This window comes from Schistocerca cancellata, chromosome 2 (assembly GCF_023864275.1).
Source record: "Schistocerca cancellata isolate TAMUIC-IGC-003103 chromosome 2, iqSchCanc2.1, whole genome shotgun sequence".
Lineage (NCBI taxonomy): Eukaryota > Metazoa > Arthropoda > Insecta > Orthoptera > Acrididae > Schistocerca > Schistocerca cancellata.
In genome coordinates, this window is record NC_064627.1 from 1,099,146,401 (window position 1) to 1,099,168,483 (window position 22,083).

General features: G+C 52.9%; 68 non-coding genes across 68 annotated transcripts; 23 read left to right on the forward strand and 45 right to left on the reverse strand.

Moving 5' to 3' along the window:
- The first annotated feature begins 229 nt into the window (after positions 1–229).
- Positions 230–301, forward strand: Trnap-agg (transfer RNA proline (anticodon AGG)). The gene has a single exon. It is a non-coding gene; the product is annotated as a tRNA-Pro (tRNA).
- Positions 302–495: 194 nt separating this feature from the next.
- Positions 496–567, reverse strand: Trnav-aac (transfer RNA valine (anticodon AAC)). The gene has a single exon. It is a non-coding gene; the product is annotated as a tRNA-Val (tRNA).
- A 158-nt stretch (positions 568–725) lies between these two features.
- On the reverse strand, positions 726–798 carry Trnav-cac (transfer RNA valine (anticodon CAC)). The gene has a single exon. It is a non-coding gene; the product is annotated as a tRNA-Val (tRNA).
- A 402-nt stretch (positions 799–1,200) lies between these two features.
- Positions 1,201–1,273, forward strand: Trnap-agg (transfer RNA proline (anticodon AGG)). The gene has a single exon. It is a non-coding gene; the product is annotated as a tRNA-Pro (tRNA).
- Positions 1,274–1,467: 194 nt separating this feature from the next.
- Trnav-aac (transfer RNA valine (anticodon AAC)) lies at positions 1,468–1,540 on the reverse strand. Its single transcript has one exon. It is a non-coding gene; the product is annotated as a tRNA-Val (tRNA).
- A 158-nt stretch (positions 1,541–1,698) lies between these two features.
- On the reverse strand, positions 1,699–1,771 carry Trnav-cac (transfer RNA valine (anticodon CAC)). The gene has a single exon. It is a non-coding gene; the product is annotated as a tRNA-Val (tRNA).
- A 402-nt stretch (positions 1,772–2,173) lies between these two features.
- Positions 2,174–2,245, forward strand: Trnap-agg (transfer RNA proline (anticodon AGG)). Its single transcript has one exon. It is a non-coding gene; the product is annotated as a tRNA-Pro (tRNA).
- Positions 2,246–2,439: 194 nt separating this feature from the next.
- Positions 2,440–2,511, reverse strand: Trnav-aac (transfer RNA valine (anticodon AAC)). The gene has a single exon. It is a non-coding gene; the product is annotated as a tRNA-Val (tRNA).
- Positions 2,512–2,669: 158 nt separating this feature from the next.
- On the reverse strand, positions 2,670–2,742 carry Trnav-cac (transfer RNA valine (anticodon CAC)). The gene has a single exon. It is a non-coding gene; the product is annotated as a tRNA-Val (tRNA).
- A 402-nt stretch (positions 2,743–3,144) lies between these two features.
- Trnap-agg (transfer RNA proline (anticodon AGG)) lies at positions 3,145–3,216 on the forward strand. Its single transcript has one exon. It is a non-coding gene; the product is annotated as a tRNA-Pro (tRNA).
- Positions 3,217–3,410: 194 nt separating this feature from the next.
- Trnav-aac (transfer RNA valine (anticodon AAC)) lies at positions 3,411–3,483 on the reverse strand. The gene has a single exon. It is a non-coding gene; the product is annotated as a tRNA-Val (tRNA).
- Positions 3,484–3,641: 158 nt separating this feature from the next.
- Positions 3,642–3,714, reverse strand: Trnav-cac (transfer RNA valine (anticodon CAC)). The gene has a single exon. It is a non-coding gene; the product is annotated as a tRNA-Val (tRNA).
- A 402-nt stretch (positions 3,715–4,116) lies between these two features.
- Positions 4,117–4,188, forward strand: Trnap-agg (transfer RNA proline (anticodon AGG)). The gene has a single exon. It is a non-coding gene; the product is annotated as a tRNA-Pro (tRNA).
- A 194-nt stretch (positions 4,189–4,382) lies between these two features.
- Trnav-aac (transfer RNA valine (anticodon AAC)) lies at positions 4,383–4,455 on the reverse strand. The gene has a single exon. It is a non-coding gene; the product is annotated as a tRNA-Val (tRNA).
- A 158-nt stretch (positions 4,456–4,613) lies between these two features.
- On the reverse strand, positions 4,614–4,686 carry Trnav-cac (transfer RNA valine (anticodon CAC)). Its single transcript has one exon. It is a non-coding gene; the product is annotated as a tRNA-Val (tRNA).
- Positions 4,687–5,088: 402 nt separating this feature from the next.
- Trnap-agg (transfer RNA proline (anticodon AGG)) lies at positions 5,089–5,161 on the forward strand. Its single transcript has one exon. It is a non-coding gene; the product is annotated as a tRNA-Pro (tRNA).
- A 194-nt stretch (positions 5,162–5,355) lies between these two features.
- Positions 5,356–5,428, reverse strand: Trnav-aac (transfer RNA valine (anticodon AAC)). Its single transcript has one exon. It is a non-coding gene; the product is annotated as a tRNA-Val (tRNA).
- Positions 5,429–5,586: 158 nt separating this feature from the next.
- Positions 5,587–5,659, reverse strand: Trnav-cac (transfer RNA valine (anticodon CAC)). The gene has a single exon. It is a non-coding gene; the product is annotated as a tRNA-Val (tRNA).
- Positions 5,660–6,061: 402 nt separating this feature from the next.
- Trnap-agg (transfer RNA proline (anticodon AGG)) lies at positions 6,062–6,133 on the forward strand. Its single transcript has one exon. It is a non-coding gene; the product is annotated as a tRNA-Pro (tRNA).
- Positions 6,134–6,327: 194 nt separating this feature from the next.
- Trnav-aac (transfer RNA valine (anticodon AAC)) lies at positions 6,328–6,399 on the reverse strand. The gene has a single exon. It is a non-coding gene; the product is annotated as a tRNA-Val (tRNA).
- A 158-nt stretch (positions 6,400–6,557) lies between these two features.
- On the reverse strand, positions 6,558–6,630 carry Trnav-cac (transfer RNA valine (anticodon CAC)). Its single transcript has one exon. It is a non-coding gene; the product is annotated as a tRNA-Val (tRNA).
- Positions 6,631–7,032: 402 nt separating this feature from the next.
- Positions 7,033–7,104, forward strand: Trnap-agg (transfer RNA proline (anticodon AGG)). The gene has a single exon. It is a non-coding gene; the product is annotated as a tRNA-Pro (tRNA).
- A 194-nt stretch (positions 7,105–7,298) lies between these two features.
- Positions 7,299–7,371, reverse strand: Trnav-aac (transfer RNA valine (anticodon AAC)). The gene has a single exon. It is a non-coding gene; the product is annotated as a tRNA-Val (tRNA).
- A 158-nt stretch (positions 7,372–7,529) lies between these two features.
- Positions 7,530–7,602, reverse strand: Trnav-cac (transfer RNA valine (anticodon CAC)). The gene has a single exon. It is a non-coding gene; the product is annotated as a tRNA-Val (tRNA).
- Positions 7,603–8,004: 402 nt separating this feature from the next.
- Trnap-agg (transfer RNA proline (anticodon AGG)) lies at positions 8,005–8,076 on the forward strand. The gene has a single exon. It is a non-coding gene; the product is annotated as a tRNA-Pro (tRNA).
- Positions 8,077–8,270: 194 nt separating this feature from the next.
- On the reverse strand, positions 8,271–8,343 carry Trnav-aac (transfer RNA valine (anticodon AAC)). The gene has a single exon. It is a non-coding gene; the product is annotated as a tRNA-Val (tRNA).
- A 158-nt stretch (positions 8,344–8,501) lies between these two features.
- Positions 8,502–8,574, reverse strand: Trnav-cac (transfer RNA valine (anticodon CAC)). Its single transcript has one exon. It is a non-coding gene; the product is annotated as a tRNA-Val (tRNA).
- A 402-nt stretch (positions 8,575–8,976) lies between these two features.
- Positions 8,977–9,048, forward strand: Trnap-agg (transfer RNA proline (anticodon AGG)). Its single transcript has one exon. It is a non-coding gene; the product is annotated as a tRNA-Pro (tRNA).
- A 194-nt stretch (positions 9,049–9,242) lies between these two features.
- Trnav-aac (transfer RNA valine (anticodon AAC)) lies at positions 9,243–9,315 on the reverse strand. The gene has a single exon. It is a non-coding gene; the product is annotated as a tRNA-Val (tRNA).
- Positions 9,316–9,473: 158 nt separating this feature from the next.
- Trnav-cac (transfer RNA valine (anticodon CAC)) lies at positions 9,474–9,546 on the reverse strand. The gene has a single exon. It is a non-coding gene; the product is annotated as a tRNA-Val (tRNA).
- Positions 9,547–9,948: 402 nt separating this feature from the next.
- Positions 9,949–10,020, forward strand: Trnap-agg (transfer RNA proline (anticodon AGG)). Its single transcript has one exon. It is a non-coding gene; the product is annotated as a tRNA-Pro (tRNA).
- Positions 10,021–10,214: 194 nt separating this feature from the next.
- On the reverse strand, positions 10,215–10,287 carry Trnav-aac (transfer RNA valine (anticodon AAC)). The gene has a single exon. It is a non-coding gene; the product is annotated as a tRNA-Val (tRNA).
- A 158-nt stretch (positions 10,288–10,445) lies between these two features.
- On the reverse strand, positions 10,446–10,518 carry Trnav-cac (transfer RNA valine (anticodon CAC)). The gene has a single exon. It is a non-coding gene; the product is annotated as a tRNA-Val (tRNA).
- A 402-nt stretch (positions 10,519–10,920) lies between these two features.
- Positions 10,921–10,992, forward strand: Trnap-agg (transfer RNA proline (anticodon AGG)). Its single transcript has one exon. It is a non-coding gene; the product is annotated as a tRNA-Pro (tRNA).
- A 194-nt stretch (positions 10,993–11,186) lies between these two features.
- Positions 11,187–11,259, reverse strand: Trnav-aac (transfer RNA valine (anticodon AAC)). The gene has a single exon. It is a non-coding gene; the product is annotated as a tRNA-Val (tRNA).
- Positions 11,260–11,417: 158 nt separating this feature from the next.
- Positions 11,418–11,490, reverse strand: Trnav-cac (transfer RNA valine (anticodon CAC)). The gene has a single exon. It is a non-coding gene; the product is annotated as a tRNA-Val (tRNA).
- Positions 11,491–11,892: 402 nt separating this feature from the next.
- Trnap-agg (transfer RNA proline (anticodon AGG)) lies at positions 11,893–11,964 on the forward strand. Its single transcript has one exon. It is a non-coding gene; the product is annotated as a tRNA-Pro (tRNA).
- Positions 11,965–12,158: 194 nt separating this feature from the next.
- Positions 12,159–12,231, reverse strand: Trnav-aac (transfer RNA valine (anticodon AAC)). The gene has a single exon. It is a non-coding gene; the product is annotated as a tRNA-Val (tRNA).
- A 158-nt stretch (positions 12,232–12,389) lies between these two features.
- Trnav-cac (transfer RNA valine (anticodon CAC)) lies at positions 12,390–12,462 on the reverse strand. Its single transcript has one exon. It is a non-coding gene; the product is annotated as a tRNA-Val (tRNA).
- Positions 12,463–12,864: 402 nt separating this feature from the next.
- On the forward strand, positions 12,865–12,936 carry Trnap-agg (transfer RNA proline (anticodon AGG)). Its single transcript has one exon. It is a non-coding gene; the product is annotated as a tRNA-Pro (tRNA).
- A 194-nt stretch (positions 12,937–13,130) lies between these two features.
- On the reverse strand, positions 13,131–13,203 carry Trnav-aac (transfer RNA valine (anticodon AAC)). The gene has a single exon. It is a non-coding gene; the product is annotated as a tRNA-Val (tRNA).
- Positions 13,204–13,361: 158 nt separating this feature from the next.
- Trnav-cac (transfer RNA valine (anticodon CAC)) lies at positions 13,362–13,434 on the reverse strand. Its single transcript has one exon. It is a non-coding gene; the product is annotated as a tRNA-Val (tRNA).
- Positions 13,435–13,836: 402 nt separating this feature from the next.
- Positions 13,837–13,908, forward strand: Trnap-agg (transfer RNA proline (anticodon AGG)). Its single transcript has one exon. It is a non-coding gene; the product is annotated as a tRNA-Pro (tRNA).
- Positions 13,909–14,102: 194 nt separating this feature from the next.
- Trnav-aac (transfer RNA valine (anticodon AAC)) lies at positions 14,103–14,175 on the reverse strand. Its single transcript has one exon. It is a non-coding gene; the product is annotated as a tRNA-Val (tRNA).
- A 158-nt stretch (positions 14,176–14,333) lies between these two features.
- Trnav-cac (transfer RNA valine (anticodon CAC)) lies at positions 14,334–14,406 on the reverse strand. The gene has a single exon. It is a non-coding gene; the product is annotated as a tRNA-Val (tRNA).
- A 402-nt stretch (positions 14,407–14,808) lies between these two features.
- Trnap-agg (transfer RNA proline (anticodon AGG)) lies at positions 14,809–14,880 on the forward strand. The gene has a single exon. It is a non-coding gene; the product is annotated as a tRNA-Pro (tRNA).
- A 194-nt stretch (positions 14,881–15,074) lies between these two features.
- Trnav-aac (transfer RNA valine (anticodon AAC)) lies at positions 15,075–15,147 on the reverse strand. Its single transcript has one exon. It is a non-coding gene; the product is annotated as a tRNA-Val (tRNA).
- A 158-nt stretch (positions 15,148–15,305) lies between these two features.
- Trnav-cac (transfer RNA valine (anticodon CAC)) lies at positions 15,306–15,378 on the reverse strand. Its single transcript has one exon. It is a non-coding gene; the product is annotated as a tRNA-Val (tRNA).
- Positions 15,379–15,780: 402 nt separating this feature from the next.
- Positions 15,781–15,852, forward strand: Trnap-agg (transfer RNA proline (anticodon AGG)). The gene has a single exon. It is a non-coding gene; the product is annotated as a tRNA-Pro (tRNA).
- Positions 15,853–16,046: 194 nt separating this feature from the next.
- Positions 16,047–16,119, reverse strand: Trnav-aac (transfer RNA valine (anticodon AAC)). Its single transcript has one exon. It is a non-coding gene; the product is annotated as a tRNA-Val (tRNA).
- Positions 16,120–16,277: 158 nt separating this feature from the next.
- On the reverse strand, positions 16,278–16,350 carry Trnav-cac (transfer RNA valine (anticodon CAC)). The gene has a single exon. It is a non-coding gene; the product is annotated as a tRNA-Val (tRNA).
- A 401-nt stretch (positions 16,351–16,751) lies between these two features.
- Trnap-agg (transfer RNA proline (anticodon AGG)) lies at positions 16,752–16,823 on the forward strand. Its single transcript has one exon. It is a non-coding gene; the product is annotated as a tRNA-Pro (tRNA).
- A 194-nt stretch (positions 16,824–17,017) lies between these two features.
- On the reverse strand, positions 17,018–17,090 carry Trnav-aac (transfer RNA valine (anticodon AAC)). The gene has a single exon. It is a non-coding gene; the product is annotated as a tRNA-Val (tRNA).
- Positions 17,091–17,248: 158 nt separating this feature from the next.
- Trnav-cac (transfer RNA valine (anticodon CAC)) lies at positions 17,249–17,321 on the reverse strand. The gene has a single exon. It is a non-coding gene; the product is annotated as a tRNA-Val (tRNA).
- A 402-nt stretch (positions 17,322–17,723) lies between these two features.
- Positions 17,724–17,795, forward strand: Trnap-agg (transfer RNA proline (anticodon AGG)). Its single transcript has one exon. It is a non-coding gene; the product is annotated as a tRNA-Pro (tRNA).
- A 194-nt stretch (positions 17,796–17,989) lies between these two features.
- Positions 17,990–18,062, reverse strand: Trnav-aac (transfer RNA valine (anticodon AAC)). The gene has a single exon. It is a non-coding gene; the product is annotated as a tRNA-Val (tRNA).
- Positions 18,063–18,220: 158 nt separating this feature from the next.
- On the reverse strand, positions 18,221–18,293 carry Trnav-cac (transfer RNA valine (anticodon CAC)). Its single transcript has one exon. It is a non-coding gene; the product is annotated as a tRNA-Val (tRNA).
- A 402-nt stretch (positions 18,294–18,695) lies between these two features.
- On the forward strand, positions 18,696–18,767 carry Trnap-agg (transfer RNA proline (anticodon AGG)). The gene has a single exon. It is a non-coding gene; the product is annotated as a tRNA-Pro (tRNA).
- Positions 18,768–18,961: 194 nt separating this feature from the next.
- Trnav-aac (transfer RNA valine (anticodon AAC)) lies at positions 18,962–19,034 on the reverse strand. The gene has a single exon. It is a non-coding gene; the product is annotated as a tRNA-Val (tRNA).
- A 158-nt stretch (positions 19,035–19,192) lies between these two features.
- Trnav-cac (transfer RNA valine (anticodon CAC)) lies at positions 19,193–19,265 on the reverse strand. The gene has a single exon. It is a non-coding gene; the product is annotated as a tRNA-Val (tRNA).
- A 402-nt stretch (positions 19,266–19,667) lies between these two features.
- Positions 19,668–19,739, forward strand: Trnap-agg (transfer RNA proline (anticodon AGG)). Its single transcript has one exon. It is a non-coding gene; the product is annotated as a tRNA-Pro (tRNA).
- A 194-nt stretch (positions 19,740–19,933) lies between these two features.
- Positions 19,934–20,006, reverse strand: Trnav-aac (transfer RNA valine (anticodon AAC)). Its single transcript has one exon. It is a non-coding gene; the product is annotated as a tRNA-Val (tRNA).
- A 158-nt stretch (positions 20,007–20,164) lies between these two features.
- Positions 20,165–20,237, reverse strand: Trnav-cac (transfer RNA valine (anticodon CAC)). Its single transcript has one exon. It is a non-coding gene; the product is annotated as a tRNA-Val (tRNA).
- Positions 20,238–20,639: 402 nt separating this feature from the next.
- Positions 20,640–20,711, forward strand: Trnap-agg (transfer RNA proline (anticodon AGG)). Its single transcript has one exon. It is a non-coding gene; the product is annotated as a tRNA-Pro (tRNA).
- Positions 20,712–20,905: 194 nt separating this feature from the next.
- Trnav-aac (transfer RNA valine (anticodon AAC)) lies at positions 20,906–20,978 on the reverse strand. Its single transcript has one exon. It is a non-coding gene; the product is annotated as a tRNA-Val (tRNA).
- A 158-nt stretch (positions 20,979–21,136) lies between these two features.
- Positions 21,137–21,209, reverse strand: Trnav-cac (transfer RNA valine (anticodon CAC)). The gene has a single exon. It is a non-coding gene; the product is annotated as a tRNA-Val (tRNA).
- Positions 21,210–21,611: 402 nt separating this feature from the next.
- On the forward strand, positions 21,612–21,683 carry Trnap-agg (transfer RNA proline (anticodon AGG)). The gene has a single exon. It is a non-coding gene; the product is annotated as a tRNA-Pro (tRNA).
- A 194-nt stretch (positions 21,684–21,877) lies between these two features.
- Positions 21,878–21,950, reverse strand: Trnav-aac (transfer RNA valine (anticodon AAC)). The gene has a single exon. It is a non-coding gene; the product is annotated as a tRNA-Val (tRNA).
- Between the last annotated feature and the right edge of the window lie 133 nt (positions 21,951–22,083).

The window sequence follows — 22,083 nt, forward strand, 5'->3', positions numbered from 1 at the left end:
CGGCGTTTCGCGCAGTCGTTATTGCAAGTCATATCAGCAAAAGCAATCACTTTCTCAGCAGCAGGCAGTGCGAGCCCAGGGGCAGCACTACATGAAGGTACCAATAGCCCAGGAAGGCCGCCGACCGCGGGAATTCGCGTCGCCCCCATCCCGCCAGCCTAAACGAGACTTCCAGAGCACCCTGGAAGACATCGAGGGACTGGAATAACTGGCATTCGACGTGCCACAGGGCTCGTTGGTCTAGGGGTATGATTCCTGCTTAGGGTGCAGGAGGTCCCGGGTTCAAATCCCGGACGAGCCCTAGCGCTTTGTGCAAACTGATCGCACGTCAGTGGCTGAGTCAGCGCAAAAAGCTCGCCGCCAATATCAAATGAATTTCTTATTTGATGTGAGCAATTGACACACTGGTCCGACGCATGAAGGCAATTACGAAGGTTTCGGGTACAGATGGTAGCAGATGCATGTTAGTAAGTCTTGCTTAAAGTGATGAAAAAGTGTTTCCGCCCGGGATCGAACCGGGGACCTCTGCGTGTTAGGCAGACGTGATAACCGCTACACCACGGAAACTGCTTGAGTGCACCTTACTTCACAGACAACTTGTAGTGATGTTGCCATCGTAACTAAAAAATTCAATAAATGTGGTACTTGCAAAACGAAGGGACATGCAGCAGATGCACACACGACGAGGCTCACTGGAGTACAATACGGCATAGGCAGGAAAATACTGTTCCCGCCCGGGATCGAACCGGGGACCTTCTGCGTGTGAAGCAGACGTGATAACCGCTACACTACGGAAACGACGGAGCCGAGGAGTCCATCCTTGTTCACTCGAAATTGCCTCAGCCTTTCTCTCATCCGCGAATGCACACACGACAGTTCTTTTGTCAGCCTGGAACCCATCGCAGCCGAGGGCTCAAGAAGTCTTCGGGGTTCTCGAGAGGGTGTCTGCCGTAGCACCCCTAACGAGATAGCGGCGTTTCGCGCAATCGTTATTGCAAGTCATATCAGCAAAAGCAATCACTTTCTCAGCAGCAGGCAGTGCGAGCCCAGGGGCACCTCTACATGAAGGTACCAATAGCCCAGGAAGGCCGCCGACCGCGGGAATTCGCGCCGCCCCCATCCCGCCAGCCTAAACGAGACTTCCAGAGCACCCTGGAAGACATCGAGGGACTGGAATAACTGGCATTCGACGTGCCACAGGGCTCATTGGTCTAGGGGGTATGATTCCTGCTTAGGGTGCAGGAGGTCCCGGGTTCAAATCCCGGACGAGCCCTAGCGTTTTGTGCAAACTGATCGCACGTCAGTGGCTGAGTCAGCGCAAAAAGCTCGCCGCCAATATCAAATGAATTTCTTATTTGATGTGAGCAATTGACACACTGGTCCGACGCATGAAGGCAATTACGAAGGTTTCGGGTACAGATGGTAGCAGATGCATGTTAGTAAGTCTTGCTTAAAGTGATGAAAAAGTGTTTCCGCCCGGGATCGAACCGGGGACCTTCTGCGTGTTAGGCAGACGTGATAACCGCTACACCACGGAAACTGCTTGAGTGCACCCTACTTCACAGACAACTTGTAGTGATGTTGCCATCGTAACTAAAAAATTCAATAAATGTGGTACTTGCAAAACGAAGGGACATGCAGCAGATGCACACACGACGAGGCTCACTGGAGTACAATACGGCATAGGCAGGAAAATACTGTTCCCGCCCGGGATCGAACCGGGGACCTTCTGCGTGTGAAGCAGACGTGATAACCGCTACACTACGGAAACGACGGAGCCGAGGAGTCCATCCTTGTTCACTCGAACTTGCCTCAGCCTTTCTCTCATCCGCGAATGCACACACGACAGTTCTTTTGTCAGCCTGGAACCCATCGCAGCCGAGGGCTCAAGAAGTCTTCGGGGTTCTCGAGAGGGTGTCTGCCGTAGCACCCCTAACGAGATAGCGGCGTTTCGCGCAGTCGTTATTGCAAGTCATATCAGCAAAAGCAATCACTTTCTCAGCAGCAGGCAGTGCGAGCCCAGGGGCAGCACTACATGAAGGTACCAATAGCCCAGGAAGGCCGCCGACCGCGGGAATTCGCGTCGCCCCCATCCCGCCAGCCTAAACGAGACTTCCAGAGCACCCTGGAAGACATCGAGGGACTGGAATAACTGGCATTCGACGTGCCACAGGGCTCGTTGGTCTAGGGGTATGATTCCTGCTTAGGGTGCAGGAGGTCCCGGGTTCAAATCCCGGACGAGCCCTAGCGCTTTGTGCAAACTGATTGCACGTCAGTGGCTGAGTCAGCGCAAAAAGCTCGCCGCCAATATCAAATGAATTTCTTATTTGATGTGAGCAATTGACACACTGGTCCGACGCATGAAGGCAATTACGAAGGTTTCGGGTACAGATGGTAGCAGATGCATGTTAGTAAGTCTTGCTTAAAGTGATGAAAAAGTGTTTCCGCCCGGGATCGAACCGGGGACCTCTGCGTGTTAGGCAGACGTGATAACCGCTACACCACGGAAACTGCTTGAGTGCACCTTACTTCACAGACAACTTGTAGTGATGTTGCCATCGTAACTAAAAAATTCAATAAATGTGGTACTTGCAAAACGAAGGGACATGCAGCAGATGCACACACGACGAGGCTCACTGGAGTACAATACGGCATAGGCAGGAAAATACTGTTCCCGCCCGGGATCGAACCGGGGACCTTCTGCGTGTGAAGCAGACGTGATAACCGCTACACTACGGAAACGACGGAGCCGAGGAGTCCATCCTTGTTCACTCGAAATTGCCTCAGCCTTTCTCTCATCCGCGAATGCACACACGACAGTTCTTTTGTCAGCCTGGAACCCATCGCAGCCGAGGGCTCAAGAAGTCTTCGGGGTTCTCGAGAGGGTGTCTGCCGTAGCACCCCTAACGAGATAGCGGCGTTTCGCGCAGTCGTTATTGCAAGTCATATCAGCAAAAGCAATCACTTTCTCAGCAGCAGGCAGTGCGAGCCCAGGGGCAGCACTACATGAAGGTACCAATAGCCCAGGAAGGCCGCCGACCGCGGGAATTCGCGTCGCCCCCATCCCGCCAGCCTAAACGAGACTTCCAGAGCACCCTGGAAGACATCGAGGGACTGGAATAACTGGCATTCGACGTGCCACAGGGCTCGTTGGTCTAGGGGTATGATTCCTGCTTAGGGTGCAGGAGGTCCCTGGTTCAAATCCCGGACGAGCCCTAGCGTTTTGTGCAAACTGATCGCACGTCAGTGGCTGAGTCAGCGCAAAAAGCTCGCCACCAATGTCAAATGAATTTCTTATTTGATGTGAGCAATTGACACTCTGGTCCGACGCATGAAGGCAATTACGAAGGTTTCGGGTACAGATGGTAGCAGATGCATGTTAGTAAGTCTTGCTTAAAGTGATGAAAAAGTGTTTCCGCCCGGGATCGAACCGGGGACCTTCTGCGTGTTAGGCAGACGTGATAACCGCTACACCACGGAAACTGCTTGAGTGCACCTTACTTCACAGACAACTTGTAGTGATGTTGCCATCGTAACTAAAAAATTCAATAAATGTGGTACTTGCAAAACGAAGGGACATGCAGCAGATGCACACACGACGAGGCTCACTGGAGTACAATACGGCATAGGCAGGAAAATACTGTTCCCGCCCGGGATCGAACCGGGGACCTTCTGCGTGTGAAGCAGACGTGATAACCGCTACACTACGGAAACGACGGAGCCGAGGAGTCCATCCTTGTTCACTCGAACTTGCCTCAGCCTTTCTCTCATCCGCGAATGCACACACGACAGTTCTTTTGTCAGCCTGGAACCCATCGCAGCCGAGGGCTCAAGAAGTCTTCGGGGTTCTCGAGAGGGTGTCTGCCGTAGCACCCCTAACGAGATAGCGGCGTTTCGCGCAATCGTTATTGCAAGTCATATCAGCAAAAGCAATCACTTTCTCAGCAGCAGGCAGTGCGAGCCCAGGGGCACCTCTACATGAAGGTACCAATAGCCCAGGAAGGCCGCCGACCGCGGGAATTCGCGCCGCCCCCATCCCGCCAGCCTAAACGAGACTTCCAGAGCACCCTGGAAGACATCGAGGGACTGGAATAACTGGCATTCGACGTGCCACAGGGCTCGTTGGTCTAGGGGTATGATTCCTGCTTAGGGTGCAGGAGGTCCCGGGTTCAAATCCCGGACGAGCCCTAGCGTTTTGTGCAAACTGATCGCACGTCAGTGGCTGAGTCAGCGCAAAAAGCTCGCCGCCAATATCAAATGAATTTCTTATTTGATGTGAGCAATTGACACACTGGTCCGACGCATGAAGGCAATTACGAAGGTTTCGGGTACAGATGGTAGCAGATGCATGTTAGTAAGTCTTGCTTAAAGTGATGAAAAAGTGTTTCCGCCCGGGATCGAACCGGGGACCTTCTGCGTGTTAGGCAGACGTGATAACCGCTACACCACGGAAACTGCTTGAGTGCACCTTACTTCACAGACAACTTGTAGTGATGTTGCCATCGTAACTAAAAAATTCAATAAATGTGGTACTTGCAAAACGAAGGGACATGCAGCAGATGCACACACGACGAGGCTCACTGGAGTACAATACGGCATAGGCAGGAAAATACTGTTCCCGCCCGGGATCGAACCGGGGACCTTCTGCGTGTGAAGCAGACGTGATAACCGCTACACTACGGAAACGACGGAGCCGAGGAGTCCATCCTTGTTCACTCGAACTTGCCTCAGCCTTTCTCTCATCCGCGAATGCACACACGACAGTTCTTTTGTCAGCCTGGAACCCATCGCAGCCGAGGGCTCAAGAAGTCTTCGGGGTTCTCGAGAGGGTGTCTGCCGTAGCACCCCTAACGAGATAGCGGCGTTTCGCGCAATCGTTATTGCAAGTCATATCAGCAAAAGCAATCACTTTCTCAGCAGCAGGCAGTGCGAGCCCAGGGGCACCTCTACATGAAGGTACCAATAGCCCAGGAAGGCCGCCGACCGCGGGAATTCGCGCCGCCCCCATCCCGCCAGCCTAAACGAGACTTCCAGAGCACCCTGGAAGACATCGAGGGACTGGAATAACTGGCATTCGACGTGCCACAGGGCTCATTGGTCTAGGGGGTATGATTCCTGCTTAGGGTGCAGGAGGTCCCGGGTTCAAATCCCGGACGAGCCCTAGCGTTTTGTGCAAACTGATCGCACGTCAGTGGCTGAGTCAGCGCAAAAAGCTCGCCGCCAATATCAAATGAATTTCTTATTTGATGTGAGCAATTGACACACTGGTCCGACGCATGAAGGCAATTACGAAGGTTTCGGGTACAGATGGTAGCAGATGCATGTTAGTAAGTCTTGCTTAAAGTGATGAAAAAGTGTTTCCGCCCGGGATCGAACCGGGGACCTTCTGCGTGTTAGGCAGACGTGATAACCGCTACACCACGGAAACTGCTTGAGTGCACCTTACTTCACAGACAACTTGTAGTGATGTTGCCATCGTAACTAAAAAATTCAATAAATGTGGTACTTGCAAAACGAAGGGACATGCAGCAGATGCACACACGACGAGGCTCACTGGAGTACAATACGGCATAGGCAGGAAAATACTGTTCCCGCCCGGGATCGAACCGGGGACCTTCTGCGTGTGAAGCAGACGTGATAACCGCTAAACTACGGAAACGACGGAGCCGAGGAGTCCATCCTTGTTCACTCGAACTTGCCTCAGCCTTTCTCTCATCCGCGAATGCACACACGACAGTTCTTTTGTCAGCCTGGAACCCATCGCAGCCGAGGGCTCAAGAAGTCTTCGGGGTTCTCGAGAGGGTGTCTGCCGTAGCACCCCTAACGAGATAGCGGCGTTTCGCGCAATCGTTATTGCAAGTCATATCAGCAAAAGCAATCACTTTCTCAGCAGCAGGCAGTGCGAGCCCAGGGGCACCTCTACATGAAGGTACCAATAGCCCAGGAAGGCCGCCGACCGCGGGAATTCGCGCCGCCCCCATCCCGCCAGCCTAAACGAGACTTCCAGAGCACCCTGGAAGACATCGAGGGACTGGAATAACTGGCATTCCACGTGCCACAGGGCTCGTTGGTCTAGGGGTATGATTCCTGCTTAGGGTGCAGGAGGTCCCGGGTTCAAATCCCGGACGATCCCTATCGTTTTGTGCAAACTGATCGCACGTCAGTGGCTGAGTCAGCGCAAAAAGCTCGCCGCCAATATCAAATGAATTTCTTATTTGATGTGAGCAATTGACACACTGGTCCGACGCATGAAGGCAATTACGAAGGTTTCGGGTACAGATGGTAGCAGATGCATGTTAGTAAGTCTTGCTTAAAGTGATGAAAAAGTGTTTCCGCCCGGGATCGAACCGGGGACCTCTGCGTGTTAGGCAGACGTGATAACCGCTACACCACGGAAACTGCTTGAGTGCACCTTACTTCACAGACAACTTGTAGTGATGTTGCCATCGTAACTAAAAAATTCAATAAATGTGGTACTTGCAAAACGAAGGGACATGCAGCAGATGCACACACGACGAGGCTCACTGGAGTACAATACGGCATAGGCAGGAAAATACTGTTCCCGCCCGGGATCAAACCGGGGACCTTCTGCGTGTGAAGCAGACGTGATAACCGCTACACTACGGAAACGACGGAGCCGAGGAGTCCATCCTTGTTCACTCGAAATTGCCTCAGCCTTTCTCTCATCCGCGAATGCACACACGACAGTTCTTTTGTCAGCCTGGAACCCATCGCAGCCGAGGGCTCAAGAAGTCTTCGGGGTTCTCGAGAGGGTGTCTGCCGTAGCACCCCTAACGAGATAGCGGCGTTTCGCGCAGTCGTTATTGCAAGTCATATCAGCAAAAGCAATCACTTTCTCAGCAGCAGGCAGTGCGAGCCCAGGGGCAGCACTACATGAAGGTACCAATAGCCCAGGAAGGCCGCCGACCGCGGGAATTCGCGTCGCCCCCATCCCGCCAGCCTAAACGAGACTTCCAGAGCACCCTGGAAGACATCGAGGGACTGGAATAACTGGCATTCGACGTGCCACAGGGCTCGTTGGTCTAGGGGTATGATTCCTGCTTAGGGTGCAGGAGGTCCCTGGTTCAAATCCCGGACGAGCCCTAGCGTTTTGTGCAAACTGATCGCACGTCAGTGGCTGAGTCAGCGCAAAAAGCTCGCCACCAATGTCAAATGAATTTCTTATTTGATGTGAGCAATTGACACTCTGGTCCGACGCATGAAGGCAATTACGAAGGTTTCGGGTACAGATGGTAGCAGATGCATGTTAGTAAGTCTTGCTTAAAGTGATGAAAAAGTGTTTCCGCCCGGGATCGAACCGGGGACCTTCTGCGTGTTAGGCAGACGTGATAACCGCTACACCACGGAAACTGCTTGAGTGCACCTTACTTCACAGACAACTTGTAGTGATGTTGCCATCGTAACTAAAAAATTCAATAAATGTGGTACTTGCAAAACGAAGGGACATGCAGCAGATGCACACACGACGAGGCTCACTGGAGTACAATACGGCATAGGCAGGAAAATACTGTTCCCGCCCGGGATCGAACCGGGGACCTTCTGCGTGTGAAGCAGACGTGATAACCGCTACACTACGGAAACGACGGAGCCGAGGAGTCCATCCTTGTTCACTCGAACTTGCCTCAGCCTTTCTCTCATCCGCGAATGCACACACGACAGTTCTTTTGTCAGCCTGGAACCCATCGCAGCCGAGGGCTCAAGAAGTCTTCGGGGTTCTCGAGAGGGTGTCTGCCGTAGCACCCCTAACGAGATAGCGGCGTTTCGCGCAATCGTTATTGCAAGTCATATCAGCAAAAGCAATCACTTTCTCAGCAGCAGGCAGTGCGAGCCCAGGGGCACCTCTACATGAAGGTACCAATAGCCCAGGAAGGCCGCCGACCGCGGGAATTCGCGCCGCCCCCATCCCGCCAGCCTAAACGAGACTTCCAGAGCACCCTGGAAGACATCGAGGGACTGGAATAACTGGCATTCGACGTGCCACAGGGCTCGTTGGTCTAGGGGTATGATTCCTGCTTAGGGTGCAGGAGGTCCCGGGTTCAAATCCCGGACGAGCCCTAGCGTTTTGTGCAAACTGATCGCACGTCAGTGGCTGAGTCAGCGCAAAAAGCTCGCCGCCAATATCAAATGAATTTCTTATTTGATGTGAGCAATTGACACACTGGTCCGACGCATGAAGGCAATTACGAAGGTTTCGGGTACAGATGGTAGCAGATGCATGTTAGTAAGTCTTGCTTAAAGTGATGAAAAAGTGTTTCCGCCCGGGATCGAACCGGGGACCTTCTGCGTGTTAGGCAGACGTGATAACCGCTACACCACGGAAACTGCTTGAGTGCACCTTACTTCACAGACAACTTGTAGTGATGTTGCCATCGTAACTAAAAAATTCAATAAATGTGGTACTTGCAAAACGAAGGGACATGCAGCAGATGCACACACGACGAGGCTCACTGGAGTACAATACGGCATAGGCAGGAAAATACTGTTCCCGCCCGGGATCGAACCGGGGACCTTCTGCGTGTGAAGCAGACGTGATAACCGCTACACTACGGAAACGACGGAGCCGAGGAGTCCATCCTTGTTCACTCGAACTTGCCTCAGCCTTTCTCTCATCCGCGAATGCACACACGACAGTTCTTTTGTCAGCCTGGAACCCATCGCAGCCGAGGGCTCAAGAAGTCTTCGGGGTTCTCGAGAGGGTGTCTGCCGTAGCACCCCTAACGAGATAGCGGCGTTTCGCGCAATCGTTATTGCAAGTCATATCAGCAAAAGCAATCACTTTCTCAGCAGCAGGCAGTGCGAGCCCAGGGGCACCTCTACATGAAGGTACCAATAGCCCAGGAAGGCCGCCGACCGCGGGAATTCGCGCCGCCCCCATCCCGCCAGCCTAAACGAGACTTCCAGAGCACCCTGGAAGACATCGAGGGACTGGAATAACTGGCATTCGACGTGCCACAGGGCTCGTTGGTCTAGGGGTATGATTCCTGCTTAGGGTGCAGGAGGTCCCGGGTTCAAATCCCGGACGAGCCCTAGCGCTTTGTGCAAACTGATCGCACGTCAGTGGCTGAGTCAGCGCAAAAAGCTCGCCGCCAATATCAAATGAATTTCTTATTTGATGTGAGCAATTGACACACTGGTCCGACGCATGAAGGCAATTACGAAGGTTTCGGGTACAGATGGTAGCAGATGCATGTTAGTAAGTCTTGCTTAAAGTGATGAAAAAGTGTTTCCGCCCGGGATCGAACCGGGGACCTTCTGCGTGTTAGGCAGACGTGATAACCGCTACACCACGGAAACTGCTTGAGTGCACCTTACTTCACAGACAACTTGTAGTGATGTTGCCATCGTAACTAAAAAATTCAATAAATGTGGTACTTGCAAAACGAAGGGACATGCAGCAGATGCACACACGACGAGGCTCACTGGAGTACAATACGGCATAGGCAGGAAAATACTGTTCCCGCCCGGGATCGAACCGGGGACCTTCTGCGTGTGAAGCAGACGTGATAACCGCTACACTACGGAAACGACAGAGCCGAGGAGTCCATCCTTGTTCACTCGAACTTGCCTCAGCCTTTCTCTCATCCGCGAATGCACACACGACAGTTCTTTTGTCAGCCTGGAACCCATCGCAGCCGAGGGCTCAAGAAGTCTTCGGGGTTCTCGAGAGGGTGTCTGCCGTAGCACCCCTAACGAGATAGCGGCGTTTCGCGCAATCGTTATTGCAAGTCATATCAGCAAAAGTAATCACTTTCTCAGCAGCAGGCAGTGCGAGCCCAGGGGCACCTCTACATGAAGGTACCAATAGCCCAGGAAGGCCGCCGACCGCGGGAATTCGCGCCGCCCCCATCCCGCCAGCCTAAACGAGACTTCCAGAGCACCCTGGAAGACATCGAGGGACTGGAATAACTGGCATTCGACGTGCCACAGGGCTCATTGGTCTAGGGGTATGATTCCTGCTTAGGGTGCAGGAGGTCCCGGGTTCAAATCCCGGACGAGCCCTAGCGTTTTGTGCAAACTGATCGCACGTCAGTGGCTGAGTCAGCGCAAAAAGCTCGCCGCCAATATCAAATGAATTTCTTATTTGATGTGAGCAATTGACACACTGGTCCGACGCATGAAGGCAATTACGAAGGTTTCGGGTACAGATGGTAGCAGATGCATGTTAGTAAGTCTTGCTTAAAGTGATGAAAAAGTGTTTCCGCCCGGGATCGAACCGGGGACCTTCTGCGTGTTAGGCAGACGTGATAACCGCTACACCACGGAAACTGCTTGAGTGCACCTTACTTCACAGACAACTTGTAGTGATGTTGCCATCGTAACTAAAAAATTCAATAAATGTGGTACTTGCAAAACGAAGGGACATGCAGCAGATGCACACACGACGAGGCTCACTGGAGTACAATACGGCATAGGCAGGAAAATACTGTTCCCGCCCGGGATCGAACCGGGGACCTTCTGCGTGTGAAGCAGACGTGATAACCGCTACACTACGGAAACGACGGAGCCGAGGAGTCCATCCTTGTTCACTCGAACTTGCCTCAGCCTTTCTCTCATCCGCGAATGCACACACGACAGTTCTTTTGTCAGCCTGGAACCCATCGCAGCCGAGGGCTCAAGAAGTCTTCGGGGTTCTCGAGAGGGTGTCTGCCGTAGCACCCCTAACGAGATAGCGGCGTTTCGCGCAATCGTTATTGCAAGTCATATCAGCAAAAGCAATCACTTTCTCAGCAGCAGGCAGTGCGAGCCCAGGGGCACCTCTACATGAAGGTACCAATAGCCCAGGAAGGCCGCCGACCGCGGGAATTCGCGCCGCCCCCATCCCGCCAGCCTAAACGAGACTTCCAGAGCACCCTGGAAGACATCGAGGGACTGGAATAACTGGCATTCGACGTGCCACAGGGCTCGTTGGTCTAGGGGTATGATTCCTGCTTAGGGTGCAGGAGGTCCCGGGTTCAAATCCCGGACGAGCCCTATCGTTTTGTGCAAACTGATCGCACGTCAGTGGCTGAGTCAGCGCAAAAAGCTCGCCGCCAATATCAAATGAATTTCTTATTTGATGTGAGCAATTGACACACTGGTCCGACGCATGAAGGCAATTACGAAGGTTTCGGGTACAGATGGTAGCAGATGCATGTTAGTAAGTCTTGCTTAAAGTGATGAAAAAGTGTTTCCGCCCAGGATCGAACCGGGGACCTTCTGCGTGTTAGGCAGACGTGATAACCGCTACACCACGGAAACTGCTTGAGTGCACCTTACTTCACAGACAACTTGTAGTGATGTTGCCATCGTAACTAAAAAATTCAATAAATGTGGTACTTGCAAAACGAAGGGACATGCAGCAGATGCACACACGACGAGGCTCACTGGAGTACAATACGGCATAGGCAGGAAAATACTGTTCCCGCCCGGGATCGAACCGGGGACCTTCTGCGTGTGAAGCAGACGTGATAACCGCTACACTACGGAAACGACGGAGCCGAGGAGTCCATCCTTGTTCACTCGAACTTGCCTCAGCCTTTCTCTCATCCGCGAATGCACACACGACAGTTCTTTTGTCAGCCTGGAACCCATCGCAGCCGAGGGCTCAAGAAGTCTTCGGGGTTCTCGAGAGGGTGTCTGCCGTAGCACCCCTAACGAGATAGCGGCGTTTCGCGCAGTCGTTATTGCAAGTCATATCAGCAAAAGCAATCACTTTCTCAGCAGCAGGCAGTGCGAGCCCAGGGGCACCTCTACATGAAGGTACCAATAGCCCAGGAAGGCCGCCGACCGCGGGAATTCGCGCCGCCCCCATCCCGCCAGCCTAAACGAGACTTCCAGAGCACCCTGGAAGACATCGAGGGACTGGAATAACTGGCATTCCACGTGCCACAGGGCTCGTTGGTCTAGGGGTATGATTCCTGCTTAGGGTGCAGGAGGTCCCGGGTTCAAATCCCGGACGAGCCCTATCGTTTTGTGCAAACTGATCGCACGTCAGTGGCTGAGTCAGCGCAAAAAGCTCGCCGCCAATATCAAATGAATTTCTTATTTGATGTGAGCAATTGACACACTGGTCCGACGCATGAAGGCAATTACGAAGGTTTCGGGTACAGATGGTAGCAGATGCATGTTAGTAAGTCTTGCTTAAAGTGATGAAAAAGTGTTTCCGCCCAGGATCGAACCGGGGACCTTCTGCGTGTTAGGCAGACGTGATAACCGCTACACCACGGAAACTGCTTGAGTGCACCTTACTTCACAGACAACTTGTAGTGATGTTGCCATCGTAACTAAAAAATTCAATAAATGTGGTACTTGCAAAACGAAGGGACATGCAGCAGATGCACACACGACGAGGCTCACTGGAGTACAATACGGCATAGGCAGGAAAATACTGTTCCCGCCCGGGATCGAACCGGGGACCTTCTGCGTGTGAAGCAGACGTGATAACCGCTACACTACGGAAACGACGCAGCCGAGGAGTCCATCCTTGTTCACTCGAACTTGCCTCAGCCTTTCTCTCATCCGCGAATGCACACACGACAGTTCTTTTGTCAGCCTGGAACCCATCGCAGCCGAGGGCTCAAGAAGTCTTCGGGGTTCTCGAGAGGGTGTCTGCCGTAGCACCCCTAACGAGATAGCGGCGTTTCGCGCAGTCGTTATTGCAAGTCATATCAGCAAAAGCAATCACTTTCTCAGCAGCAGGCAGTGCGAGCCCAGGGGCAGCACTACATGAAGGTACCAATAGCCCAGGAAGGCCGCCGACCGCGGGAATTCGCGACGCCCCCATCCCGCCAGCCTAAACGAGACTTCCAGAGCACCCTGGAAGACATCGAGGGACTGGAATAACTGGCATTCGACGTGCCACAGGGCTCGTTGGTCTAGGGGTATGATTCCTGCTTAGGGTGCAGGAGGTCCCGGGTTCAAATCCCGGACGAGCCCTAGCGTTTTGTGCAAACTGATCGCACGTCAGTGGCTGAGTCAGCGCAAAAAGCTCGCCGCCAATATCAAATGAATTTCTTATTTGATGTGAGCAATTGACACACTGGTCCGACGCATGAAGGCAATTACGAAGGTTTCGGGTACAGATGGTAGCAGATGCATGTTAGTAAGTCTTGCTTAAAGTGATGAAAAAGTGTTTCCGCCCAGGATCGAACCGGGGACCTTCTGCGTGTTAGGCAGACGTGATAACCGCTACACCACGGAAACTGCTTGAGTGCACCTTACTTCACAGACAACTTGTAGTGATGTTGCCATCGTAACTAAAAAATTCAATAAATGTGGTACTTGCAAAACGAAGGGACATGCAGCAGATGCACACACGACGAGGCTCACTGGAGTACAATACGGCATAGGCAGGAAAATACTGTTCCCGCCCGGGATCGAACCGGGGACCTTCTGCGTGTGAAGTAGACGTGATAACCGCTACACTACGGAAACGACGCAGCCGAGGAGTCCATCCTTGTTCACTCGAACTTGCCTCAGCCTTTCTCTCATCCGCGAATGCACACACGACATTTCTTTTGTCAGCCTGGAACCCATCGCAGCCGAGGGCTCAAGAAGTCTTCGGGGTTCTCGAGAGGGTGTCTGCCGTAGCACCCCTAACGAGATAGCGGCGTTTCGCGCAATCGTTATTGCAAGTCATATCAGCAAAAGTAATCACTTTCTCAGCAGCAGGCAGTGCGAGCCCAGGGGCACCTCTACATGAAGGTACCAATAGCCCAGGAAGGCCGCCGGCCGCGGGAATTCGCGCCGCCCCCATCCCGCCAGCCTAAACGAGACTTCCAGAGCACCCTGGAAGACATCGAGGGACTGGAATAACTGGCATTCGACGTGCCACAGGGCTCATTGGTCTAGGGGTATGATTCCTGCTTAGGGTGCAGGAGGTCCCGGGTTCAAATCCCGGACGAGCCCTAGCGTTTTGTGCAAACTGATCGCACGTCAGTGGCTGAGTCAGCGCAAAAAGCTCGCCGCCAATATCAAATGAATTTCTTATTTGATGTGAGCAATTGACACACTGGTCCGACGCATGAAGGCAATTACGAAGGTTTCGGGTACAGATGGTAGCAGATGCATGTTAGTAAGTCTTGCTTAAAGTGATGAAAAAGTGTTTCCGCCCGGGATCGAACCGGGGACCTTCTGCGTGTTAGGCAGACGTGATAACCGCTACACCACGGAAACTGCTTGAGTGCACCTTACTTCACAGACAACTTGTAGTGATGTTGCCATCGTAACTAAAAAATTCAATAAATGTGGTACTTGCAAAACGAAGGGACATGCAGCAGATGCACACACGACGAGGCTCACTGGAGTACAATACGGCATAGGCAGGAAAATACTGTTCCCGCCCGGGATCGAACCGGGGACCTTCTGCGTGTGAAGCAGACGTGATAACCGCTACACTACGGAAACGACGGAGCCGAGGAGTCCATCCTTGTTCACTCGAACTTGCCTCAGCCTTTCTCTCATCCGCGAATGCACACACGACAGTTCTTTTGTCAGCCTGGAACCCATCGCAGCCGAGGGCTCAAGAAGTCTTCGGGGTTCTCGAGAGGGTGTCTGCCGTAGCACCCCTAACGAGATAGCGGCGTTTCGCGCAATCGTTATTGCAAGTCATATCAGCAAAAGCAATCACTTTCTCAGCAGCAGGCAGTGCGAGCCCAGGGGCACCTCTACATGAAGGTACCAATAGCCCAGGAAGGCCGCCGACCGCGGGAATTCGCGCCGCCCCCATCCCGCCAGCCTAAACGAGACTTCCAGAGCACCCTGGAAGACATCGAGGGACTGGAATAACTGGCATTCGACGTGCCACAGGGCTCGTTGGTCTAGGGGTATGATTCCTGCTTAGGGTGCAGGAGGTCCCGGGTTCAAATCCCGGACGAGCCCTATCGTTTTGTGCAAACTGATCGCACGTCAGTGGCTGAGTCAGCGCAAAAAGCTCGCCGCCAATATCAAATGAATTTCTTATTTGATGTGAGCAATTGACACACTGGTCCGACGCATGAAGGCAATTACGAAGGTTTCGGGTACAGATGGTAGCAGATGCATGTTAGTAAGTCTTGCTTAAAGTGATGAAAAAGTGTTTCCGCCCGGGATCGAACCGGGGACCTTCTGCGTGTTAGGCAGACGTGATAACCGCTACACCACGGAAACTGCTTGAGTGCACCTTACTTCACAGACAACTTGTAGTGATGTTGCCATCGTAACTAAAAAATTCAATAAATGTGGTACTTGCAAAACGAAGGGACATGCAGCAGATGCACACACGACGAGGCTCACTGGAGTACAATACGGCATAGGCAGGAAAATACTGTTCCCGCCCGGGATCGAACCGGGGACCTTCTGCGTGTGAAGCAGACGTGATAACCGCTACACTACGGAAACGACGGAGCCGAGGAGTCCATCCTTGTTCACTCGAACTTGCCTCAGCCTTTCTCTCATCCGCGAATGCACACACGACAGTTCTTTTGTCAGCCTGGAACCCATCGCAGCCGAGGGCTCAAGAAGTCTTCGGGGTTCTCGAGAGGGTGTCTGCCGTAGCACCCCTAACGAGATAGCGGCGTTTCGCGCAGTCGTTATTGCAAGTCATATCAGCAAAAGCAATCACTTTCTCAGCAGCAGGCAGTGCGAGCCCAGGGGCAGCACTACATGAAGGTACCAATAGCCCAGGAAGGCCGCCGACCGCGGGAATTCGCGACGCCCCCATCCCGCCAGCCTAAACGAGACTTCCAGAGCACCCTGGAAGACATCGAGGGACTGGAATAACTGGCATTCGACGTGCCACAGGGCTCGTTGGTCTAGGGGTATGATTCCTGCTTAGGGTGCAGGAGGTCCCGGGTTCAAATCCCGGACGAGCCCTAGCGTTTTGTGCAAACTGATCGCACGTCAGTGGCTGAGTCAGCGCAAAAAGCTCGCCGCCAATATCAAATGAATTTCTTATTTGATGTGAGCAATTGACACACTGGTCCGACGCATGAAGGCAATTACGAAGGTTTCGGGTACAGATGGTAGCAGATGCATGTTAGTAAGTCTTGCTTAAAGTGATGAAAAAGTGTTTCCGCCTAGGATCGAACCGGGGACCTTCTGCGTGTTAGGCAGACGTGATAACCGCTACACCACGGAAACTGCTTGAGTGCACCTTACTTCACAGACAACTTGTAGTGATGTTGCCATCGTAACTAAAAAATTCAATAAATGTGGTACTTGCAAAACGAAGGGACATGCAGCAGATGCACACACGACGAGGCTCACTGGAGTACAATACGGCATAGGCAGGAAAATACTGTTCCCGCCCGGGATCGAACCGGGGACCTTCTGCGTGTGAAGCAGACGTGATAACCGCTACACTACGGAAACGACGCAGCCGAGGAGTCCATCCTTGTTCACTCGAACTTGCCTCAGCCTTTCTCTCATCCGCGAATGCACACACGACAGTTCTTTTGTCAGCCTGGAACCCATCGCAGCCGAGGGCTCAAGAAGTCTTCGGGGTTCTCGAGAGGGTGTCTGCCGTAGCACCCCTAACGAGATAGCGGCGTTTCGCGCAGTCGTTATTGCAAGTCATATCAGCAAAAGCAATCACTTTCTCAGCAGCAGGCAGTGCGAGCCCAGGGGCAGCACTACATGAAGGTACCAATAGCCCAGGAAGGCCGCCGACCGCGGGAATTCGCGTCGCCCCCATCCCGCCAGCCTAACGAGACTTCCAGAGCACCCTGGAAGACATCGAGGGACTGGAATAACTGGCATTCGACGTGCCACAGGGCTCGTTGGTCTAGGGGTATGATTCCTGCTTAGGGTGCAGGAGGTCCCTGGTTCAAATCCCGGACGAGCCCTAGCGTTTTGTGCAAACTGATCGCACGTCAGTGGCTGAGTCAGCGCAAAAAGCTCGCCACCAATGTCAAATGAATTTCTTATTTGATGTGAGCAATTGACACTCTGGTCCGACGCATGAAGGCAATTACGAAGGTTTCGGGTACAGATGGTAGCAGATGCATGTTAGTAAGTCTTGCTTAAAGTGATGAAAAAGTGTTTCCGCCCGGGATCGAACCGGGGACCTTCTGCGTGTTAGGCAGACGTGATAACCGCTACACCACGGAAACTGCTTGAGTGCACCTTACTTCACAGACAACTTGTAGTGATGTTGCCATCGTAACTAAAAAATTCAATAAATGTGGTACTTGCAAAACGAAGGGACATGCAGCAGATGCACACACGACGAGGCTCACTGGAGTACAATACGGCATAGGCAGGAAAATACTGTTCCCGCCCGGGATCGAACCGGGGACCTTCTGCGTGTGAAGCAGACGTGATAACCGCTACACTACGGAAACGACGGAGCCGAGGAGTCCATCCTTGTTCACTCGAACTTGCCTCAGCCTTTCTCTCATCCGCGAATGCACACACGACAGTTCTTTTGTCAGCCTGGAACCCATCGCAGCCGAGGGCTCAAGAAGTCTTCGGGGTTCTCGAGAGGGTGTCTGCCGTAGCACCCCTAACGAGATAGCGGCGTTTCGCGCAATCGTTATTGCAAGTCATATCAGCAAAAGCAATCACTTTCTCAGCAGCAGGCAGTGCGAGCCCAGGGGCACCTCTACATGAAGGTACCAATAGCCCAGGAAGGCCGCCGACCGCGGGAATTCGCGCCGCCCCCATCCCGCCAGCCTAAACGAGACTTCCAGAGCACCCTGGAAGACATCGAGGGACTGGAATAACTGGCATTCGACGTGCCACAGGGCTCGTTGGTCTAGGGGTATGATTCCTGCTTAGGGTGCAGGAGGTCCCGGGTTCAAATCCCGGACGAGCCCTAGCGTTTTGTGCAAACTGATCGCACGTCAGTGGCTGAGTCAGCGCAAAAAGCTCGCCGCCAATATCAAATGAATTTCTTATTTGATGTGAGCAATTGACACACTGGTCCGACGCATGAAGGCAATTACGAAGGTTTCGGGTACAGATGGTAGCAGATGCATGTTAGTAAGTCTTGCTTAAAGTGATGAAAACGTGTTTCCGCCCGGGATCGAACCGGGGACCTTCTGCGTGTTAGGCAGACGTGATAACCGCTACACCACGGAAACTGCTTGAGTGCACCTTACTTCACAGACAACTTGTAGTGATGTTGCCATCGTAACTAAAAAATTCAATAAATGTGGTACTTGCAAAACGAAGGGACATGCAGCAGATGCACACACGACGAGGCTCACTGGAGTACAATACGGCATAGGCAGGAAAATACTGTTCCCGCCCGGGATCGAACCGTGGACCTTCTGCGTGTGAAGCAGACGTGATAACCGCTACACTACGGAAACGACGGAGCCGAGGAGTCCATCCTTGTTCACTCGAACTTGCCTCAGCCTTTCTCTCATCCGCGAATGCACACACGACAGTTCTTTTGTCAGCCTGGAACCCATCGCAGCCGAGGGCTCAAGAAGTCTTCGGGGTTCTCGAGAGGGTGTCTGCCGTAGCACCCCTAACGAGATAGCGGCGTTTCGCGCAGTCGTTATTGCAAGTCATATCAGCAAAAGCAATCACTTTCTCAGCAGCAGGCAGTGCGAGCCCAGGGGCAGCACTACATGAAGGTACCAATAGCCCAGGAAGGCCGCCGACCGCGGGAATTCGCGTCGCCCCCATCCCGCCAGCCTAAACGAGACTTCCAGAGCACCCTGGAAGACATCGAGGGACTGGAATAACTGGCATTCGACGTGCCACAGGGCTCGTTGGTCTAGGGGTATGATTCCTGCTTAGGGTGCAGGAGGTCCCGGGTTCAAATCCCGGACGAGCCCTAGCGTTTTGTGCAAACTGATCGCACGTCAGTGGCTGAGTCAGCGCAAAAAGCTCGCCGCCAATATCAAATGAATTTCTTATTTGATGTGAGCAATTGACACACTGGTCCGACGCATGAAGGCAATTACGAAGGTTTCGGGTACAGATGGTAGCAGATGCATGTTAGTAAGTCTTGCTTAAAGTGATGAAAACGTGTTTCCGCCCGGGATCGAACCGGGGACCTTCTGCGTGTTAGGCAGACGTGATAACCGCTACACCACGGAAACTGCTTGAGTGCACCTTACTTCACAGACAACTTGTAGTGATGTTGCCATCGTAACTAAAAAATTCAATAAATGTGGTACTTGCAAAACGAAGGGACATGCAGCAGATGCACACACGACGAGGCTCACTGGAGTACAATACGGCATAGGCAGGAAAATACTGTTCCCGCCCGGGATCGAACCGGGGACCTTCTGCGTGTGAAGCAGACGTGATAACCGCTACACTACGGAAACGACGGAGCCGAGGAGTCCATCCTTGTTCACTCGAACTTGCCTCAGCCTTTCTCTCATCCGCGAATGCACACACGACAGTTCTTTTGTCAGCCTGGAACCCATCGCAGCCGAGGGCTCAAGAAGTCTTCGGGGTTCTCGAGAGGGTGTCTGCCGTAGCACCCCTAACGAGATAGCGGCGTTTCGCGCAGTCGTTATTGCAAGTCATATCAGCAAAAGCAATCACTTTCTCAGCAGCAGGCAGTGCGAGCCCAGGGGCAGCACTACATGAAGGTACCAATAGCCCAGGAAGGCCGCCGACCGCGGGAATTCGCGTCGCCCCCATCCCGCCAGCCTAAACGAGACTTCCAGAGCACCCTGGAAGACATCGAGGGACTGGAATAACTGGCATTCGACGTGCCACAGGGCTCGTTGGTCTAGGGGTATGATTCCTGCTTAGGGTGCAGGAGGTCCCGGGTTCAAATCCCGGACGAGCCCTAGCGTTTTGTGCAAACTGATCGCACGTCAGTGGCTGAGTCAGCGCAAAAAGCTCGCCGCCAATATCAAATGAATTTCTTATTTGATGTGAGCAATTGACACACTGGTCCGACGCATGAAGGCAATTACGAAGGTTTCGGGTACAGATGGTAGCAGATGCATGTTAGTAAGTCTTGCTTAAAGTGATGAAAAAGTGTTTCCGCCCGGGATCGAACCGGGGACCTTCTGCGTGTTAGGCAGACGTGATAACCGCTACACCACGGAAACTGCTTGAGTGCACCTTACTTCACAGACAACTTGTAGTGATGTTGCCATCGTAACTAAAAAATTCAATAAATGTGGTACTTGCAAAACGAAGGGACATGCAGCAGATGCACACACGACGAGGCTCACTGGAGTACAATACGGCATAGGCAGGAAAATACTGTTCCCGCCCGGGATCGAACCGGGGACCTTCTGCGTGTGAAGCAGACGTGATAACCGCTACACTACGGAAACGACGGAGCCGAGGAGTCCATCCTTGTTCACTCGAACTTGCCTCAGCCTTTCTCTCATCCGCGAATGCACACACGACAGTTCTTTTGTCAGCCTGGAACCCATCGCAGCCGAGGGCTCAAGAAGTCTTCGGGGTTCTCGAGAGGGTGTCTGCCGTAGCACCCCTAACGAGATAGCGGCGTTTCGCGCAATCGTTATTGCAAGTCATATCAGCAAAAGCAATCACTTTCTCAGCAGCAGGCAGTGCGAGCCCAGGGGCACCTCTACATGAAGGTACCAATAGCCCAGGAAGGCCGCCGACCGCGGGAATTCGCGCCGCCCCCATCCCGCCAGCCTAAACGAGACTTCCAGAGCACCCTGGAAGACATCGAGGGACTGGAATAACTGGCATTCGACGTGCCACAGGGCTCGTTGGTCTAGGGGTATGATTCCTGCTTAGGGTGCAGGAGGTCCCGGGTTCAAATCCCGGACGAGCCCTAGCGTTTTGTGCAAACTGATCGCACGTCAGTGGCTGAGTCAGCGCAAAAAGCTCGCCGCCAATATCAAATGAATTTCTTATTTGATGTGAGCAATTGACACACTGGTCCGACGCATGAAGGCAATTACGAAGGTTTCGGGTACAGATGGTAGCAGATGCATGTTAGTAAGTCTTGCTTAAAGTGATGAAAAAGTGTTTCCGCCCGGGATCGAACCGGGGACCTTCTGCGTGTTAGGCAGACGTGATAACCGCTACACCACGGAAACTGCTTGAGTGCACCTTACTTCACAGACAACTTGTAGTGATGTTGCCATCGTAACTAAAAAATTCAATAAATGTGGTACTTGCAAAACGAAGGGACATGCAGCAGATGCACACACGACGAGGCTCACTGGAGTACAATACGGCATAGGCAGGAAAATACTGTTCCCGCCCGGGATCGAACCGGGGACCTTCTGCGTGTGAAGCAGACGTGATAACCGCTACACTACGGAAACGACGGAGCCGAGGAGTCCATCCTTGTTCACTCGAACTTGCCTCAGCCTTTCTCTCATCCGCGAATGCACACACGACAGTTCTTTTGTCAGCCTGGAACCCATCGCAGCCGAGGGCTCAAGAAGTCTTCGGGGTTCTCGAGAGGGTGTCTGCCGTAGCACCCCTAACGAGATAGCGGCGTTTCGCGCAATCGTTATTGCAAGTCATATCAGCAAAAGCAATCACTTTCTCAGCAGCAGGCAGTGCGAGCCCAGGGGCACCTCTACATGAAGGTACCAATAGCCCAGGAAGGCCGCCGACCGCGGGAATTCGCGCCGCCCCCATCCCGCCAGCCTAAACGAGACTTCCAGAGCACCCTGGAAGACATCGAGGGACTGGAATAACTGGCATTCGACGTGCCACAGGGCTCGTTGGTCTAGGGGTATGATTCCTGCTTAGGGTGCAGGAGGTCCCGGGTTCAAATCCCGGACGAGCCCTAGCGTTTTGTGCAAACTGATCGCACGTCAGTGGCTGAGTCAGCGCAAAAAGCTCGCCGCCAATATCAAATGAATTTCTTATTTGATGTGAGCAATTGACACACTGGTCCGACGCATGAAGGCAATTACGAAGGTTTCGGGTACAGATGGTAGCAGATGCATGTTAGTAAGTCTTGCTTAAAGTGATGAAAAAGTGTTTCCGCCCGGGATCGAACCGGGGACCTTCTGCGTGTTAGGCAGACGTGATAACCGCTACACCACGGAAACTGCTTGAGTGCACCTTACTTCACAGACAACTTGTAGTGATGTTGCCATCGTAACTAAAAAATTCAATAAATGTGGTACTTGCAAAACGAAGGGACATGCAGCAGATGCACACACGACGAGGCTCACTGGAGTA